Source organism: Genypterus blacodes, unplaced genomic scaffold (assembly GCF_046128005.1).
Source record: "Genypterus blacodes isolate CSIRO-AG114 ecotype Tasmania unplaced genomic scaffold, CSIRO-AGI_Gbla_v1 ptg000044l_1, whole genome shotgun sequence".
Lineage (NCBI taxonomy): Eukaryota > Metazoa > Chordata > Actinopteri > Ophidiiformes > Ophidiidae > Genypterus > Genypterus blacodes.
The window spans coordinates 9,030,750-9,049,587 of record NW_027466857.1 but is presented as its reverse complement, the minus strand read 5'-3'; the positions used below and the strand labels follow the sequence as shown (position 1 = coordinate 9,049,587).

The following is an 18,838-nucleotide window of genomic DNA, read 5'->3' as shown; positions in this document are numbered from 1 at the left end:
AATCTGCTCCCATACTGGGACCATCGGGTCCATATTCCCCATCCAATAAGAGCCTGATATGAAAGTGTAAAGTAGAGCTCAGGAAGGGAGCACACATAGAACATAGAGCTGCTCACCTGTCTGAAGCAAGCCACAGTGATGATGATGATAATAATGATAGATTAGAATTGATTAAAGATGATAAATCAAATCTACAACAATTTCTATCATTCCATCCATCCGTCCTCTCTTCATCATGGGTTTTCCCTCATTCATGGTTGGCTGAATGCAGAGACTTTACTGTCTCATACAAGCTGGACTTTATTGGTACCTCAATAATTAATATATAACTTCATATCATAAAGGAATAGTCAAATGGTAATTTCATAAAAATAGTTTATACTTCCGAGTACAAAAGCCTGCAGACAGAATTAGCAGCAAACTCTTGATTAAATGCCAGCGCGCAGCCTGCAGTCAGCGTCTCTCTTAAATATCACTCATATCAATAACAACACACCAAACTAATCCTGCATTACCCAGAAAACATAGAACAACAACGGCTGAATGCTTCCAAGGTCCTTCTTCCCGTTTATCAAGCTTAAGGTTAAAATCATAAAAATTCGTGCACCACCTCAGCTCCAGTAGAATTTACAGAATCTGTTCTGCATTTCCAATATTGATGTAGTACCAAACTCCATGATGACACATAAGTAACTTTTGAATTGGCTCCACGCCCCTGTGTGTGTGTGTGTGTGTGTGTGTGTGTGTGTGTGTGTGTGTGTGTGTGTGTATGTGTGTGTGTGTGTGTGTGTGTGTGTGTGTGTGTGTGTGGTCGGAGCACCTTGAATGTGAGTTAACGGTTCATTTGTTAGCAGAAATCCTGCAGTGAGCAATAAAAGTCTATGAGCGATACACACTAAGGCACTGGTGGACAGTAACAGAGTGTGTATGTGTGTGTATGTGTGTGTGTGTGTCAGAAGTTGGTGTGTGTGCTGCATACTGAGCTTTAAACAGGTTGAGGGTATATGAAGCAGTGTAGCGTGATTCCTTTTACTGGAAAGGTCGAAGGGGGCTACAGGACATGAACACAGTGGGAACACACACTCTGACATTTAATCTACCATTTCCCACCATACTGTATGTGTACATATGGTGAGTCAGAGCTCTGCCTCTTTCTCATCCTCTCCCCTGAGTTCTTCATTAGCAGAGGTGAGGTGGAACTGTGTGTACCTGAAGCTCCACACCTCCACACCTACATTGTGTAACTATAACAGTGTGTTATGTGTGTGTGAAGTGATAGTGCTTGTGTTTTTTGGCTCATTAAGTGATTGCAACTCCTTTGAACCTATTGAACCTCCCTGAACCCGCCCACTCGACCCCCCCCCAGTGTGGACAGCTCCCATTGATCCACAGTCTCCATGATGCTCCGATGACAGAATGATAACCATGTACACGCCTCACTACGCTAATGAACAGATCAGATTGCATTATTTAGGAGAAGGAAAATGAGCCGGGTGAGTGAAAACGAGCCAAAGGAAGCGGACAAAGACACATGGACAAGGAACACAAAACAAATATGACAAGAGAAGAAATCTGAGATGTTGCTCAAAAGCCACAATCAACTCAGGGATGATGTCATCAGTTGACATTTTAGGACTAATAAAAGAGAAATAATGGAAATAAAGTCAAATGCTGCTGTGTTTTAATGTCGTGTTGTGGATTCATCTTGCAACTGGACTTTGACACCACTGACTTGTTGCTTCCCTTGCAATTGAGCCTTTGATTCAGGAAGAGTTCATCACCTTTTCCCCACTAAACTTACACTTAAAAATGAAAGAATTACACAGGTATTGTTTTTGTCACCTCCATGCCTGTTTTCATCAAATGAAATACTTTAAACGGAAAGTAATTCATGGAAATTCTACTAAAAAGCCGATCACAGATTACCCTGACATTTGATTTGGCACAGAGCACATTATCACATTTAAGTTTAGGACTTGTGACTTGACTTGTGGCTTGTCTGTCCTGACCGGAGACTTGACTGCCAAGACTTGACATTTACTTGTGACGTAAAAACCATATGTCCACCATGTCCGCGCGCATTAAACTGGCTTATTTATAGAGACAATGATGTGCTTGATGAATATCCTACGACACTTGATATCAACAATATCATGCAACAAACAGATGTGACCTCTGCTCAGATCTCTACACATATAATCATTATCTCCCTCTGAGGTGCAGCCGCTCCTTAAACGCAGCACCGCGGGCTTTAAACGCCTCGGGAAGATTTAAAGCATGTGAAGAAATTTTTTTCAAGAGTCCAGTTTCTTCTAAAAATAGAAAGCGTATAGATACTGTAACCCCCCGACCCTCAGGTCTTCTTCCGCTGCTGCCACAGAGAGCTGCAGAGCTGCAGGGCCAGGAGATGTGGAGATCGGGTGCAGACAGGACCTTTGTTTCTGAATGAGAGAGTAGAAGAGGATTTGTCGAGACACTAAATGTGGATTTCAAGGTTTTTTGGCATTTGAACACTCGTCGTTGCAAGTCTGAGTGAGGGATGAGGTGTGACCTGTAAACTTCATCTGTCTAGATATAAAGGTAAGAACCAAACACCTTCATTAACCAACTGAGAAATAAGAGTAAAAGACAGAAATACACACTTTAATCTAAAGGTATACATTTCAAAGTAAGGTTTCGGTTTTTGTTTTAACTGCAAGCCACTTGAATGCATAAATGTCAAATCATGGGAGTTTATCTGGTTTGCTGTTACTTTTATTCTCTATTGAAAACCATCAAACAAACACACACACACACACTTAAAGAGAGAGAACGTTTCCCTGTAGTTTCCAGTTTCCCGTGTGTGTGTCTCTCTCTCTCTCTCTCTCTCTCTCTCTCTCTCTCTCTCTCTCTCTCTCTCTCTCTCTCTCTCTCTCTCTCTCTCTCTCTCTCTCTCTCTCTCTCTCTCTCTCTCTCTCTCTCTCTCTCTCTCTCTCTCTCTCTCTCTCTCTCTGTGTCTGTGTGTGTGTTTCTCCTTGGTTCTTGTCAGCTTCACACACCCGATCCCTACCTTGCTCCTCTTTGTTTTCACCGTATCTGTCAGTCATTCTTTGTTTCCTGTTTTATTTTGTTATACTCACCTCTCCTCTTGTTTCCGACACTTCACTTCCTGCCCTGGTGTGTGATTAGTCTCACCTGCCTGTCCTCCATTGTCCTCTGCCATACTGACTTGTTTGATTCCTGACGTGTTCCCTGTTCCCTCGTTGGATTCCTGAGATGTTCCCAGAGTTCCTTGTTTGTTCCTTGAGCTGATTCCCCAGTGAGTTATTCCTCATGTCTGCTGTGTGTTTCGCTCCTTTCATGGTTTTCCTTTTCTCCTCTTCCTCGTGTTGCCATGTGGATTACTTTCTGCCCTGCCTGACTTGGATTTTACTTTGCTTTAGTTTGGAATTCTGGACTTTTTTCACACCCTGAGGCTGAATGTGCCTATTATTTATGTCTCCCTCCCTCTCCTGTGACTTGAGTTTGACTTGAGTTTGGTTGTTTGTTATTGTTTACCTGCCTTGTCCTCACCCTGTCACTCGCCGCTTTACTACCAGCTTCCCCTCGTTCCCCACCTGACTGTAACTACCATCGTTATGAAACAGGGCTTTAGTTAATGCAGCTGAGGCCTCTGTTGGTCTGATGGGGCTCAGGCTCAAGGAATTGATTTACACTGAAAACAAGTTAAATGATGCCCTTTATAAATTTCAATCCTTTGCAGCGTAAGAACTGTTTGATGCCCCAGTGCCCATTTGTGACTGAACAACAATAGCAAACTGAGCCCATTCAAGATTGCAGAGGAGTCCTTTTCCTCTAAGAACTGTTTCTATAATAGTACCATAGCAGTACATTACTAGATGAGCCTAAAGGGAAAAAACCTACACACATTTGAATTTCGATGAGTTCAAGTCCAGCTCGGACCAACTTCTATCTCAGGCCTCCGGGTGCTTCCGCTTTCCTCCCACCTCCAAACACACACATGCTTCGTAAGTGAATCGTTGGCTCTGAATGGCTCGTAGGTGTGAATGGGAGTGCGAGTTGTCCGTCACTGTGTGTGATAGACTGGCGGCCGGTGATAGACTGGCGGGCCGTTAGGGATGGAGGCTCCAGCAACCTCACCACCCTGGATAGGACAGAGGTGATAGAGATACAGATTAACGTATGTGAAGTAGATCTAACTTGCCTATATTGGCATTTTCTATTTTTAGATTCCTAAATACCAAAAGTGAATCAAGTCACGCCAAACAAAAATATCAACTGTGTCATTCTTTAAATATGCCACATTAAAGGTTTTGCCCTCTAGTAATCATTTGTTGCTGATGACATCTTCACGGTCCAGAGGAAAACGACACAGTTCTTCTTCTTCCTCATTAATTCTTCATCCACCATCCGGACGCTCTGCAGATAATCATTCACCTTGAGCAATAAGGGAGAGACTGTGGAAGAAGAAGGGTTGGTGAGGGGAGGGTGGTCTGTCTCTCTCTCTCTCTCTCTCTCTCTCTCTCTCTCTCTTTCGCTCTCGCTCTCGCTCTCGCTCTCCCTCTCTCTCTCACACACACGCTGTGGATCCTGTTGATTCTGCGTGCTGGCCGCACAGTAGAGTAGCTCGTCGGTCGGGAGGAGAAGACACCTCTGCTCTCTCGGGTCAAACTGGGTGGCTGCTCTCACGGGATCTCACTGCAGATTGGACCGAACCGCGTGTTTTTGTTTCTATTTCTAACGTTGACTGAAGCTCCGTGGGAGACCTGAGCTCCATTTCGCAGCTTTTCCCTCCTCCCCTTTGTTACGGTAGAACAGGTCGTGATTTTGTGCGTGAGCGCGCGTGCGTGTGTGTGTATTGTTGATGTATGCAACATAACGGGATTCACGGCGGGAGCGTTTCCTTTCATCAATGTGCATTGATGTAGCAGAAAACGTGGAGGAGATAAGGTGGGTTCAAGTGCGGTTTGAAAACGTCGGAGATGTGCGTTGATTGAAAGGCACATCTGCGCTTTGTTTGGGTTTATAGGAACCATATGAGCTATTTATCGCGCGCGCGTGTGTTTAAAGACAACCAACTGTTCATCACTTACATTGAAACCTAATTGATAAAACACTAATTGTGGTATCTTCTCATTTGTCTCCGTTTGAACCCTAAATGTGTTATAATAATGCGTTGTTGAATCGGAATGGAATACTGTTGGAATAACGCTGTCTTCTCCATTCACAGAACCCTTATCTCAGCACCTGGAACCATTGATAAGGATTTCATTGAGGACGGCAGGCAATTAAAGGGATTTCGATTCTTGTCTAAATCGGGAATTACACGTCCAAACTGGGATCTATGAGCGGAAAAGTGGCGAAGCCTAAAGAAGACAAGGATGCTGCCAAGGGTAAGAGGCGAGCCCTGCCTTGCTCATATACCGCCTATGTAGCTATAAACCGCGGCGTTTAAAGCTACCACGCACCCATTCATCCCCCCTGCATGGTGCTCGATTCACCCTTTGAGGTTACTGGGAACAATAGCCGCTGATGCGCCGCTGTGCATGTTTGATTCTGCTGTTTTAGACGCGATCAGCTGCTTTCTAATGCACGATGTAGTTGGTTTGAGATCACACGCCTTTTGTACTTAAGCTTGATTATCACAAATAAGGCGAGACATGGCTCACTTTGTTGCAGGAAGGACACAGAACGAGCGAAATGTGGTTGAAAAAGCATTGAAACATGCTTCAATAGGTCGAGGATTGCAACACTGTGGTGCCTGGCATCCTGTTGAAATGTCCCTTTGTGTTTCTTCATCACAGCTGAGCCACGTTGTAGCCTTCCTCCTCCTCCCTCCCTCCCTCAGCCTGAGCTCATGACCTATATGCCTAAAAATGAGGCCTTACACCTTCCAGAAAAAGTGTGTGTGTGGGGAGGTGGGGGGGCATAAACCGCCTGTCCATTGCTATGGTGACCGAGCAGAGATACAGGGTTGCCAGAGAAACGTGGTGGGATTAATCAGCGGTAAAGGCTTCATCTATCCTCACCAGGGATGCTGGTGTACACACACACACACACATGACCGCAGCTTTGCCTCTGTGTGTATGTGTGTTTACTGTTAAATAATGAGATAAAATGATCCGAGTTATGTCTCAATTCGTCCCCAGAGCCTGGGAATCTTTCCCGCTCTCCAAAATCTGTCATTATTTAGTTTGAAGCTCTAATGGGAGAGTTTCCACCCCTAAACATTTACTGTGGTAATTTATAGGCAATTGGACCGATACTATTACACGCTGTAATATAATAACACACATTCTACACTGTGGCAGCTTGCCCATCACTGCTTCCTGTTTATTTGCAGTGCAGCAATGCAATTGTGTCTCAGTTTTAAGGTGCTCACAACAAATCAATAAGCCTAATTGTCTTATTTTGGCAGCAGGGCCGCCGGTGAAGGCGCTTGTTGACGATACAATATGCCCCACAGCTAGGAAGTGAAATTATAAGCACATTGAAAGCAGATTCTACCCTTCATGTGTCACTTCTGCCCTCAGTATTTCACAGATCTGCTTTACAATCTTACAGGGTCGCTACAATAACACACAAAACACAAACTAAAGGCCAGATTGCTCTTAGAAGTTCGGGTTTTTTTATTTTGAGTGCATGCCTACTAGGTTTTCATGTTGAAGGTCTTGTTTGGGATAGAGGCGGTCACTTGGCATCACGCTGAGGTGTTTAACATCGATCTCAAGATTAACTTCCCCAGCAACTTTCCTCCTCATTTCCCTGGAGGGTCTTCATGGTATGTGTGAATACGGCTGACTCACACAAGCCTGAGGGCGCCACTGTTTCCGTAACGCACCTTCGCCAAGGAAGAAGTTAGTCAAAGCGAGGGGCAGTGTTATGGATACACAGCAGGTGGCTATCTGCCTGAGCGAGAGGGCTCCCGGCCAGCGGCCCTCCATCAGAGGAGCAGGGAGGTACGCAGGGAGACGCGGTGCTGAGCCTGCCAGTGTTGGCAACCTTCTGTCTCGCAAATTATTTTAGGGAAACAGTCGATTAAACCCGTAACCACCTGCCATCTCCACAGCTTGTTTTTCTAAGAGCTGTTGGCCTGCTGAAGCGTCTGGCTGTGAGGCTTTTTCAGCGCAGCAGTGATCTCTCCTGCATCTCCCCAATCTGTGTTTGTCTCCTCCATGATCTTTGTAACCGTACGTCACCAGACTGAGTCACACACACGCACACACTAGACTTGTAGTTTGTCACCATTTTTCTTTTTGACTAGATTTGTTTGACAGTTTCTAGATGTTTCTATATACGTTCCCATAATAGAAACGTGTCAAACTCTCTGAAACTTTTAAGATGCTTTTGAGAAAATGATGCAAATTCTGTGAAGTTTTCTGTCCGGGTGGACTCGTATCACAAACTGCAGCATTACAACTGCATTTTTCTCACAGAAGATAAAAGCACTTCATCAATGCAGCGACAGGATATTGGAATTTTCTTCTGCTCGGCGGATCTACGATCGAAATCTGTCCTGTGTTTCGCAGCTCGGTCAGGAAGCTAATGCCTCACGCCGCAGTCATACATGTGAAAACGGTGTGTGTGTGTGTGTGTGTGTGTGTGTGTGTGTGTGTGTGTGTGTGTGTGTGTGTGTGTGTGTGTGTGTGTGTGTGTGTGTGTGTGTGTGTGTGTGTGTGTGTGTGTGTGTGTGTGTGTGTGTGTGCGCGCACAGACATGGATGCGGAGGGAGAGAGATGGTGGGGTGGAAGGAGGGTGTGTGTGTGTGTGCAGACATGGATGCGGAGGGAGAGAGATGGTGGGGTAGAAGGAGGGTGTGTGTGTGTGTGTGTGTCGCAGAGCCCCAGTATCAACACCAGTGAATCAACACAACGGTGCTGTGCTGTTGTGTTGGTTTCCCCCTGTGACGCTGTGACGTAGCTTCATCCCATTCACAGCTCACCATTGATGGATAGTGCATCAATGATGCAGACATGTCAACCTCAACCGTTTGCCCTGATGACAATAATGCAGCTCATCCATCCAATTTTAGATTATTGAAGTGTTGTTTAAAAATACCAAACACAACGCTTTAGGATCCCCTCATGTTTGTTACTTGTGGTCATGTTTTGATCTGTTTTGTCAAGTTAAGAACACATGTTTACCTCCTTTAACATAGCAAGTTTTACGATATTTTTGTCAATTCCTTCAAAAGTAATGAATCAATTAGGCATATTTACATTATACCTCACTATCATTAGCTGCAGTTTAATCCAGATCCTTTACAAGAGCTTCAAATAAAGCAAAACAGTCACATAATTCAAGTTGTTTCTGCATGTTTAGTCATGCTGGTCAGATGCAGAGGAGTTTCAAGATCAATTGAAAACAGTTTTAAGAGAGCAAGATTGATGATTATTCCTTCAAATAACTCACAAATGCAGGCTAGGAAAGAAAGTCTGAGAGAGTCACTTATTTCATCCCACTTGGACTTCATTTTGCTCCCGTGCGTTGATAAACTCCCTGCCACTTGGACGGTGTCAGCCAGTGGATTCATGTTTGCCAGAAGTGCAGATCTGAGCGCAGCAGAAGATATAAGTCTTGCATATTTGCAGCAGATTAATTCGGACCGGGGCTTTGCTGGCGGGCCGGATCGATAAGCACCCAGGGAGGAGTTTGGAGTCGCTTCATTAATCACAAGCAGGCAGCTCGGCCCTACACAGCACTGACACCTGCACTAATCTCACAGGCAAATCAACACACTGGCTGAAGGGCCATTAGCGTCTCTTCATCTCATGATGGCCAGAGGTCTAAATCAGCGATTTCGCAACAATCTGGTCAAATGGTTGCAAATACACCATCACAGAAATCTTTAGTTAACAAAAGCGATACTACTCACTGGGATGATTGTAATGGATACAGGAAATGGTTTCATGTTCATTCATGTTGAGTTATGGGCCAGCTGAGAGATGTAAGGTAAACTTGTGTGTAAACACCGGCACCATGAGGACTCACTCTCCTCAAACACGATGTCATTCCGGGGTTGGACCCTGTCCGATGCGATCATGGTGCCGAGGCAGATCTGGCCACGCCGCCTGGAGGAAACCGGCCTCGCTCTCCACCTGCCACTCTCCATCTCTGAGCTGCGCCCTGATCGGTGTTGGGGCACGTCGAGAGTCCATCTCTTTCCTCCGGCAGCTCCTGGGTTTCTGAGTGACAAACATGACCTGCGATTGGTCCGTTTACTCCTGGTCTTTCTGGTTCTCTGGGAGGCCAGTTTGTGTCTTTTAAAATGAGAGTGACAATAAATTTGACCCTAAACTCTCTAAAAGCCTGACTGCTCTAGTTAGCTCAGGCTGATCAACCACAGAGCTGCACGTCTTCTGAGGTGAATATTGCCTCCCTCTGCTTGTCATATAAGAACTAACAACCTACCATCAGCCTATATTAGCTTTCTTTATGTGGCAATACTTCCTGCATACGCATTAAATAGGTGAAGTGATTTGGTTTCCTGGCTGAACGGCGTCACTAAGAGGGAACGGCAGCTCAGCTTAATCCTTGTTAACGATGCTGTGAGTGTAAACACATCTGTCTCCCTGCTGAAACTCACTGCTGCTTCACAAACGCTGCAATACACAGATGTGCTTATGTGTCTGTGGATTTTCCCATTTAAAATATCCAGTTGGATATTAATGATGTCATAGCTCTGTATATGTAAAATGTATCCTTAATCAGGAGGTTCAGGGCTGGATTACATACTGGAGCCTAACACACACAAACAGGGACTCAGATTTGATTAAGGGCCCACTGATATTGTGACGTTGAACACAGGTCATGATAAGTTTTCATCAGAATAATGGCCGGGATCAGAACTCAGTCAAACAGGTAAGGGATTATGATTCTGATTATTATCCCATCTAAAGATAATCTCCCACAATTGTAGTTATGTGTGTCAAACTGCCCTGATAACGTTAAATGGCGTCTCTCCGCCGGGCCGGAGCACTGAACTGTGACCGTTGACACATATTGACATGAGCCAGATGGGCCCGACTAGAACTGTAATACCTGAGGAGTCAATTCCATCATGGGGATTAATTGTCTTCATCTTGATTTAGGATTTTATTTTGAATGTTTTCACAACATCCTATTAGCTGCAAATGTGGACAGATCAAGGAAAAGGCTGAAAAATATATCTTTATCCTGCCCTGCCTTCATTGTTTAACAACATTGTCTAGTTTCGTTTTAACACACATCATATAGCTGAGGTGAAAAATGGGCAAACAGCAGCAAGTAGTCCCAGTGTAATAACTTCTCCAGGTGTGTGTGACGATCCAGCTCGCTGTGCTAATGGCTCGCGGCAGATCAAAATGCCTGTAAGCTCATCTAAGACGAGGGAATGAGCTCGTCTGCTCATCTGAGCATGTGGCAGCGCTGAATCATTTGTCTGTAAGATTTCACACATCCTCGGCTCACTTTCAGACTGTGTGCAGTATGTGTCACATGCATTTCTGCTGGAGCTGAATACCACAGACGTCTTCATTTATCTCCAGTCTGAAGCATTCCCCCGTCTAGAAACGCGAGGTTTCCCTCAGATGATGATTTAAAAGCATTATGTAATAAGATATATTAAACCAAATGAAGTGCCAGACTTGGTAGAGTTTTTGTGTACAACTACTTGATGAAACAAGAAGAAAAGAGCTCTGTGGTCCGATGTAGGGACAGGAAGAGGTCACAGAAGCAACTAAAGCATCTCAAGGTTATAAGCTCCGAGTCGCCATCATCATTGAAAATAACCTGCGGTGACCCTGCGGTGATAGAGGCTCGCTCATGTAACATTACTGTGACTTAGGGAGAGAGAGAGAGAGAGAGAGAGAGAGAGAGAGATGTGAGCATAAATTCCTGCCTGAAGTCAAGGTCTTAAAATCATGTAGTGTACAAAGCTTTATGGCCTGCTGGATTCTCTCTTTTAAATTGTACTCGGGATTAGCAGTTGCTGTGGACATGAACTAATTAAAGTTGGTGAATATTATAACGGGGATTAAGGCGAGGTAAGAAGGGGGGTGCGATAAACCCAAGCCACTGGTAATAAACAGGAGCCGCAGGCTGGAAGAGAGCAGAACGTGTAGCGGATGGTCACATCCGGGTTGAGTAGAGGGGAAATGAGCGATTAAGATTGAGAATGTGAAGAAACCATAATAAGAGACACCATCTCCTCTATCACACACGCAGAGAATAGTAATGTATCCAAGTAGTACTCCCTGCATATAAGATGGAATTCTGTGCCTGCGAGGTGAAATCGGTGGATAGTACTCAGAATTTCCTGTACTGATGTGATTGATCAGTATCTGGTATCGGCTCAAGGCTTTTATTACTGCAACGCTATCGGTCGGATGAATCAATTTCCAGTTCTGATTGTTATCACGATCCACAGAGATTTGTATTTACCAAGTGTCCGGAACATTCCACTGCTCTGTGCTTAAATCACCGGACGTAATGCACCGCACAGTGTACAACAGAACGAGACAATGCAAACAAAATAGCAGGTATTAGGTAACAATATCGACGTAGGCAGCAAGCTGAGACGTGTCGAGCTTGAAAAACTGTCACTTTGCATTTGCAAGAGCATGGAGCTTCCGTAGCGCTGTTCACTAAGATGTGTACATCACTATTTAGTTCCTGTGTAGGGAATAAAGAGAGGTGAATATATAAATCATCATTGCAAAACCTTCAAAGAATGACTGAGCTAAAGATCATATTGGTTTAATTCACAGACATTATCCCATCAAACATATTGCATTACATTTGGATTGGTTTGAGTCATTTTAGTGCAGCTATAATATGTACAAAAAGATGAAGTGAGATTTATAAACAGCAGCTCCTGAATACTAAAGACTTAGATAGAAAGTGGAGGGGAAACCTGAAGTGAAACAGAAATTGTGTTTTGTTGTGAATGATGTCATGAGAATCTGCATAAAATATTGCAAGAAGTTTGGCATTCATACCCTAAAAATGTGTGTGTGTGTGTGTGTGTGTGTGTGTGTGTGTGTGTGTGTGTGTGTGTGCGTGCGCGCGCGCAGTTCCTCTCTGGCAGTGCAAAGCTTGAGGAAGAGGAGAAGTAAGCAATTTGAGTTCCTGCTCATTAATTAAGGTCCTGACTGGCCCTCGCCTGCACTCTGGAGGTTATAATGCTATCGACCGTATTGATCGGCAGGTCGCTCACTCAAAATAGCTGTTTCATTAGGATTGAAATATGCACGCAGTCTCTGGAGGGATGGACACAGGAAGCGGTGTGTGTTTGTCTCTTCAAGCCTCGGGTGTGATGACTGACAGGCAGGAGGGGCCTGCCCACACTAAACACAGGTTTGCATGAGACGGACGCTCAGAGACCTTTACGGAAGCTAATAGACACTCAGCAGTGGATTTAGACACACACACACACACACACACACACACACACACACACACACCTAATAAACAGTGAGGGAGCAGTCTATTAGCAGGTACACCTGTATAATCAATCTAGCTGCCCTGCAATAAACACAAGCTCAGTGATGATTATGCTGTTATATTTGACACTGTGGTCGTTGTGTGTCTGCCTGCATCACACTGAAACACTCAGCCGCCTGTTTATTAGGTGCAAGCTAATGCAGAATATTGATAAGTCACATTATGGCCCCAACAGTTACCAGTGAGCTGAATCAACACCTCACAGGCAAAATGTTAACAAGGAGTCAGTCTTATCAGCACATTCCCTATGGCAGGATTTATAGCGAGGGTGTTATATTGGGTTGTACAGGCATACATTCTATATGTTTGAACAGAATCTGGAAATCACTTCTGACAGCCCTGGAGTGGCCGGGCCGCCTGGTATTGGCTTCTGGAATATGAGAGATGATGTATAGCAGAAAGCCATTAGTGACGCTGATGAGGACGAAGGACGGAAGGGAAATACATCCAGACTGACAAAAGGAATTGTGCTGAAATGAATGGTGGTGAATAGTTTCAATGGCAGCACACAGTATGTTACCCTGAAGTAGACTGGGATTCATGTTTGTGTGGGTTCATTTTGCTCCTATTTTCTCACTGACGGTGTGAATAAGATGAGGCAGGTGTTAAATCTGAGTAGGCTTTCTGTTTTTCAGGGGGTTTTGTGAGAAAGAATGTGGAAGAAAGATTTCAGACCTCCATGCTGAACAGAGCGGCGGATCTTTGCTGCTTCCCCGAGCCAATTTGATGTGGTCTGGAACAGTGAGCATCACGGCTGCGCCCGCTTCTCTCTCATCGGGGAGACATCATTTACATAATGAGACGCTGCCACAGCAACAAAGCCCCAATAAGCACATGACTCGTCACTCTGTGTGTATGTGTGTGTGTGTGTGTCAGGGCGTATCCCAACGTACGCACGGTGCTGTGAACGTCATAACACATCTACGTAACGTACACGCAGAGAGACGCTCTTGATTGGAAAATAAGGGGTGAGAAGTCAACAGTAAATGAGTTTTCCTCAGGCCTGAAAGGTTTGACGATGACTCACCGATGTGACGATGAGGCAATCATGATGCACACTGTGGAAATAGCATCTCCATTATAGCCTGCTGGTGTATTGTGACAAGAAAAACCTGCTTAGTCCAGTCTGATCCATAGCATCAGTCCATACGTTTCAGCAGGTTCAACTTGTTTGTTTAGATTAAGTTTACCTGCTTCATCTTTGTGATTAAACTGCAGGTGAACATACACGCCTAGAGAGACTATAGAGAGATAGAAGCAGCGGTAATGATGGCGTGGTCGGAGCGAGGCGAAGAGAATAGAGTTCAGAAAAAAGCACATCCCGAACGCACTCGGCGTTTCATCTCCCGTATAAGCACGCCGGCAGAGTCGAGATGAGACTCTCTGCCTTTTCCACAAACGATTCCTCCCTCTGTGATTGCTGCGTGCCAGAGAATGATGGAGGGACTACAAAGAAGCTCCCATTCATTGATGTTCAAACTTTGTGACAGTGTGTTGCCTTTTTGTTCAGTTCTGTCCAAAAATACACCCGAAAAACAGAAAAGTACTTTGTCGTCATGGCGTATAAAGTATCTCATAAAGTATTTAGCAGGAGTAAGGAGTTTTGGATGGATTTTACCCTAAAGTGAAAAGTACAGATTAAAATCTAAGTAGTTTTAAAAATAATCGGACCAAAACACAACCTTCCCCAGTCTTGTCACTGATTTTGACAGTCCAATGTGAGAAGGACATTAAAGCAGAGCACAAGTTGTCCCCAGCCTATTTCTGCTACTACACTGAGGTAAAATGTGTCATCTGCTGTGTGTCTTCCAGGCAGAGCTTAGAGCTCTCCAAAATTAGACAACCAAGCAGTTGCTTTGCCTTTGCTTCAGCCCCCTCCTGCATTTCAGGGTGAGGCTTGACCTCAGGTAGACTGCAAGAGGGGTCAACATTGCCAGAGACGATCAGCGGCGAAAGATCAAGCGATTGTCACGAGTAATTGGAGGAGACAAGCCGTGGCCTCACATTGCAGCAGGGGGACGGAAAAGGGGCGAGAATGAGAAGAAAGAGGGAAAAGAGAGAGAGAAGAGAGAGAGAGAGATAGTAGCCTGTGATGTAACAGTAATCCATAACAGCGGAACAGCCACCATAAAGAAGATGAACAGCGCTGTAGGCGAGATGAAAAGGTTACACGCAATAAAGACAAAACGCTGCAGCTTTGCTTAAAGGTTACGGTGGAAGATGAAAACGGGGACAGTGTTAAATCTCTCCAATTCCCTCACTGGCTACGGTCCCGCAAGTAATACCTTCTCAAGTACTTCAAGTATTTTGATTGTGTCCAGTGTGAGCCACAGGTCTGGATGAGCGACGGTCGCTGGGTGCAGGGAGCTCTGTTCTTCTTGACCTTTAGCGATGCCCCCGTGTGCCTCTGTCATCTCTGGCCTTCTCCTGCACCACAGGCACACATCAGCTATGTGCCCTTTTCCGTCCACGCGTGTGTTTATTTATCGGCATGCGCATGTGTTGTTGTTGCAGTGTTCAAGGTGCAAAGACCTTCTGTAGCTCAGCAATCTTTGGAACATATCAGACGGGGGAAGGAGATGCACCCTGAGCCCAACGGAGTCTGAAATCTGCCTCGTTTTCACTTTACGGCCCGTGTGTGTATAAACAGTACATATGTGAGAGTGTGTGTGTGTGCGTGTGTGCGCTTGTGCGCGTGTGAGTGTGTTGTCTGGTTTGGCAGTGTTGTCTCAGGATTTGCAGAGTCCTCTTTGTTATTTGGCTGTGCCCTGTAGACCAGAATGGCAGGCAGCTGGTGTTTGTTTATAGCCCAGATTTGATTTTGTGTTGTTTGTCCTTTGTCCCTTTACATGTTGCACAACTTGCTTCACATATGGATCTATACATGCGGCATATATACGTACATACGATGCGCCGTGTTGCCTATAGTCTCCCTCCTTACCTTCCTTTTCCGTCTCTCCTTCTGTATCTTTACCTGCATTAACAGTATAGATTGCATCCTGTCACTCTACCTTCCTCTCCTTCGTCTTTGCGATCCAACCTGCATTATAATGTTGTGCGATCTTGTCCCCCCCTGTCTGGTTTTATGCACTTCAAATACAACACAGCCACACTGGAACATGAATAATTTAGGGGATGTGAACATCTGTAGATACCCGCTCCGACCTCCACATAATGACAGTGTGTGCTTTCACGCTCGCATCGCTGCAGAGAGGATATCTTCATCACACTGTGCAGATCATGGAGATTACTCTAAAGGTGTTAGCTTTACGCTACAATGCCACTTTCATTCACTCCTGCGGCCACGGTTTCCTCTCTTATGGTTTTTATGTATCGTGAGTGCGGCTGCTAATACAACACATCTCAGACTATATTCAGCCCCGGTGGTTATTTTTGTTGGGCAGAGCAGAATGTGTTGTTAGCGCCGCGTGGAAGCAGCCCTCACACTCGTCATCACAGCCATTACAGAGATACTGGAATGGCTCCTCAGTTGTGTCTCTCACATCGTTGAACTTAATTATTTTGCGTCTTTTCTTCCTCATCTGGTGCCGAAACCGCTGTTTAATGTCAATGGGAGTAAAACTTTGCTTCCCTGTGCTTTTGCAATAAACGGCTTTGGTTTTGCACTCGCCGTGCATCACCAAAGCTCCATTCTGATGATGGATTGCCAGAGTTTCTTATCACCCCAACGCTTGGAGTTAAAATCTACAAATGTGTTCAGCATATTCTGTTCAGAATATGGTGGGACATGGAACAGTGAGCGGGGGGGATTCAGCACGTGTTTATGCGTAGTGGTTACAATGCGTCACCGTACAAATGGTGCAGTTCTTTGTCCATTAGCAATGTGTTGAGATTGCGTAAATAGTGTGTGTGCGTGCGTGTGTGTGTGAATCTAGTGCTTGTGTGGGTGGGTGGGTGCTCAGCGCTCCCATGTTGCGCAGCTTTGAGGGACAGATGGCGGCTGCAGTTCCATTGTGAGTTGCTCTGCCGGTCTCTTGCTTTGGCTGCGGGTCTCTATCCCTCTATGTTGGCGTGGCGTTGGCAGATATTCCCTCACTCACCCACTCGCTCTCTCTCTCTCTCTCTCTCTCTCTCTCACTCCTTCTCTCTGTACTTCTCTCCTTCTCTCTCTCTGTCCCTCGTGTTCAACGGATCATAAATATTTTGACTGTTCATACAAACTTTTTGGCGGGACTCAAGTTCTCCAGCTTTTGTTTGCATGTAATCTGTTAATGCTGTTGGTTTGTAGCCAGTGTGGGTTAAATCTACCACACACACATACACACAGAGTAGGTTTCATCCCCACTTTTCCCTGCTCGTGTGTGTGTATCACATGTAGATGGAGAAGCGTTCAGGAATCATTTATGCAGTGACTAGGAGGGAAATTTACTAATCTACTTGTGTCTCATTCTGGATGTATTCTATTCATGGAGTTGTATGTGTTATTTATCAAACCAGTGCACTTGTCTGGAAATGCATTTTGCCCGTCAGCTGAGCTGCACTATGCGTGTTATCAGTGGAGTGTCTTTTTCATGAATACATAGCATGCACGTAGGCGAGGATTTCTCAAATAAAGGCAGCAAATATAATAAGTTTGGCAGATTGCACATCCTGGCGGCTTTACGAAGGGATCAGTTTACACCTCTGAGGCGAGATGGGAAAAAAGTCAATATTAAACATGACGCCAGAAATCTCATGACTCAGAAACAAGAACAAGCATTTATGTGTTTTTGTTATGATTTGTGTCATTTTTATTCATTCATTAACTTCATTGCTGACTTTATTTCAATTGTTTGCCATTTTTTATCTCCTATTTTTCTCATCAAGCCGTAAGACAAAGTTGTGCGACTTACTCTGAGCTGCACTTTTTCTTTTTCCTCACTGAATGCACACAAGAGGTAGCCAGAGTCACTGATTGTGTAATTAGTTGCTACTTTGGCATTTAATACCCAGACTGTGAGCACAAATTGAATGAAAAGCACAGCCCATACGTGTGTGTGTGTGTGTGTGTGTGTGTGTGTGTGTGTGTGTGTGTGTGTGTGTGTGTGTGTGTGTTTGTGTTTGTGTAAATCTCACCTGAGGGATTTAAAGTGTTTAGACTATGACATTATAAGAGGTTCAATTTCTTGTTTAAGGTGGAATTGATGACAACTGCTGCAGCTCTGCTCATCCTACTCTAAATAAAACTGAAGACATTGATGGAGTGCACATCCAGTGTGTGTGTGTGTAATGGAGAAGTAGTGCTTTCATTCTGTCATCTTTGTTTGCTTTCTATTCGAGCAGGCGTACAGGAAGCCTGACATCCTGCTCTGTTTGCTTCCAAAAACTTCAGCTTCACACACACACACAACTACGCACACAGCCCCTTGTCACACACACATACTCACTGGAGGGTATTGGTTGACATTGCAGGTACACAGAAACTGTCTCAGTGCCACAATGAAAAGGAAATCACAATAGTGGGAATGACTTCATGAATTCATAAAGGCTCTTCTGCCTGTATGCAGGTCAGCACTTGCTGATGTGAGAAGACGACACAAATACACAGTGCTGCTAAAGCAAACCTCAGACTTAATAATGTGCTCTCGCCTTTAAACTAATATCCAAATAGAGCAGAGACACACCAGTGATGGTGATGTTACATTTCCCTCCCGCTTTCCTAACTATTTTGAGTTGGACTTATTAAAAGTCGTGCGGCCACTAATTAAGTTGTTTGTCTTTGCAAAGCGATCCCCTCCTGCCCACTTTTGCTCACTAATAAGTGGATGTGTCACGGCACCCTGCCTGCTGAGTGAAAGAGAGAAAACGGAACACAGGGAAAAATGACCCAATGGCGTAAACTCTCACTGGCAGCGCTGAAGCCACCGTATCGCCAGTGAAACATGAATCTGAGCATCTGTCAGCTTTTGTTAATAGCACCTGGATAGCTGAGAGTGTGTTTGTTAAAGAGTTAAAATGGTACAGAAGACTAGCCAGCACGAGAAGAAGGTTTTTATTTTGAAGGCTCAGACTAGGAGCCCTTATCTCAGACAGGCACAGGCAGGGGTTATGTGAGCCGGTACACACCTAATGACTTTACCGTCTGCTCCGTTTGGGTGCTGGGGTTAGTTTTGGGGCTGTAGAGTGGCCCAGTGTTCCTGCTTGTTATCTAACACACACAGCGAGAGGGGAGCAGGGGAGACGAGTCAGGTAATTTTAGCTCACCTCTGAAGACATTTCTGGTGTAATAAAGTACATCTGTGCATGGCCGAATTAGTGGTGCGTACACACAGCACTGCAGATTCATGTGTGCGATGTGCGTGTGAGTATGTACATGCAGAATCGTGTGCGTGAATGAAGCAGCAGTGGGTGGTAT

The 18,838-nt window shown here is 44.9% G+C and overlaps 1 long non-coding RNA gene across 1 annotated transcript in view; it reads left to right on the top strand.

The window, feature by feature from the left end:
* The first annotated feature begins 4,596 nt into the window (after positions 1-4,596).
* Positions 4,597-18,838, top strand: part of LOC142999475 (uncharacterized) — a 31,802-nt gene continuing 17,560 nt past the window's right edge. Inside the window, exons 1-2 of the long non-coding RNA XR_012963317.1 lie at positions 4,597-4,950; positions 5,231-5,393. This is a non-coding gene — a long non-coding RNA (uncharacterized LOC142999475). The remainder of the gene's footprint in view (positions 4,951-5,230; positions 5,394-18,838) is intronic.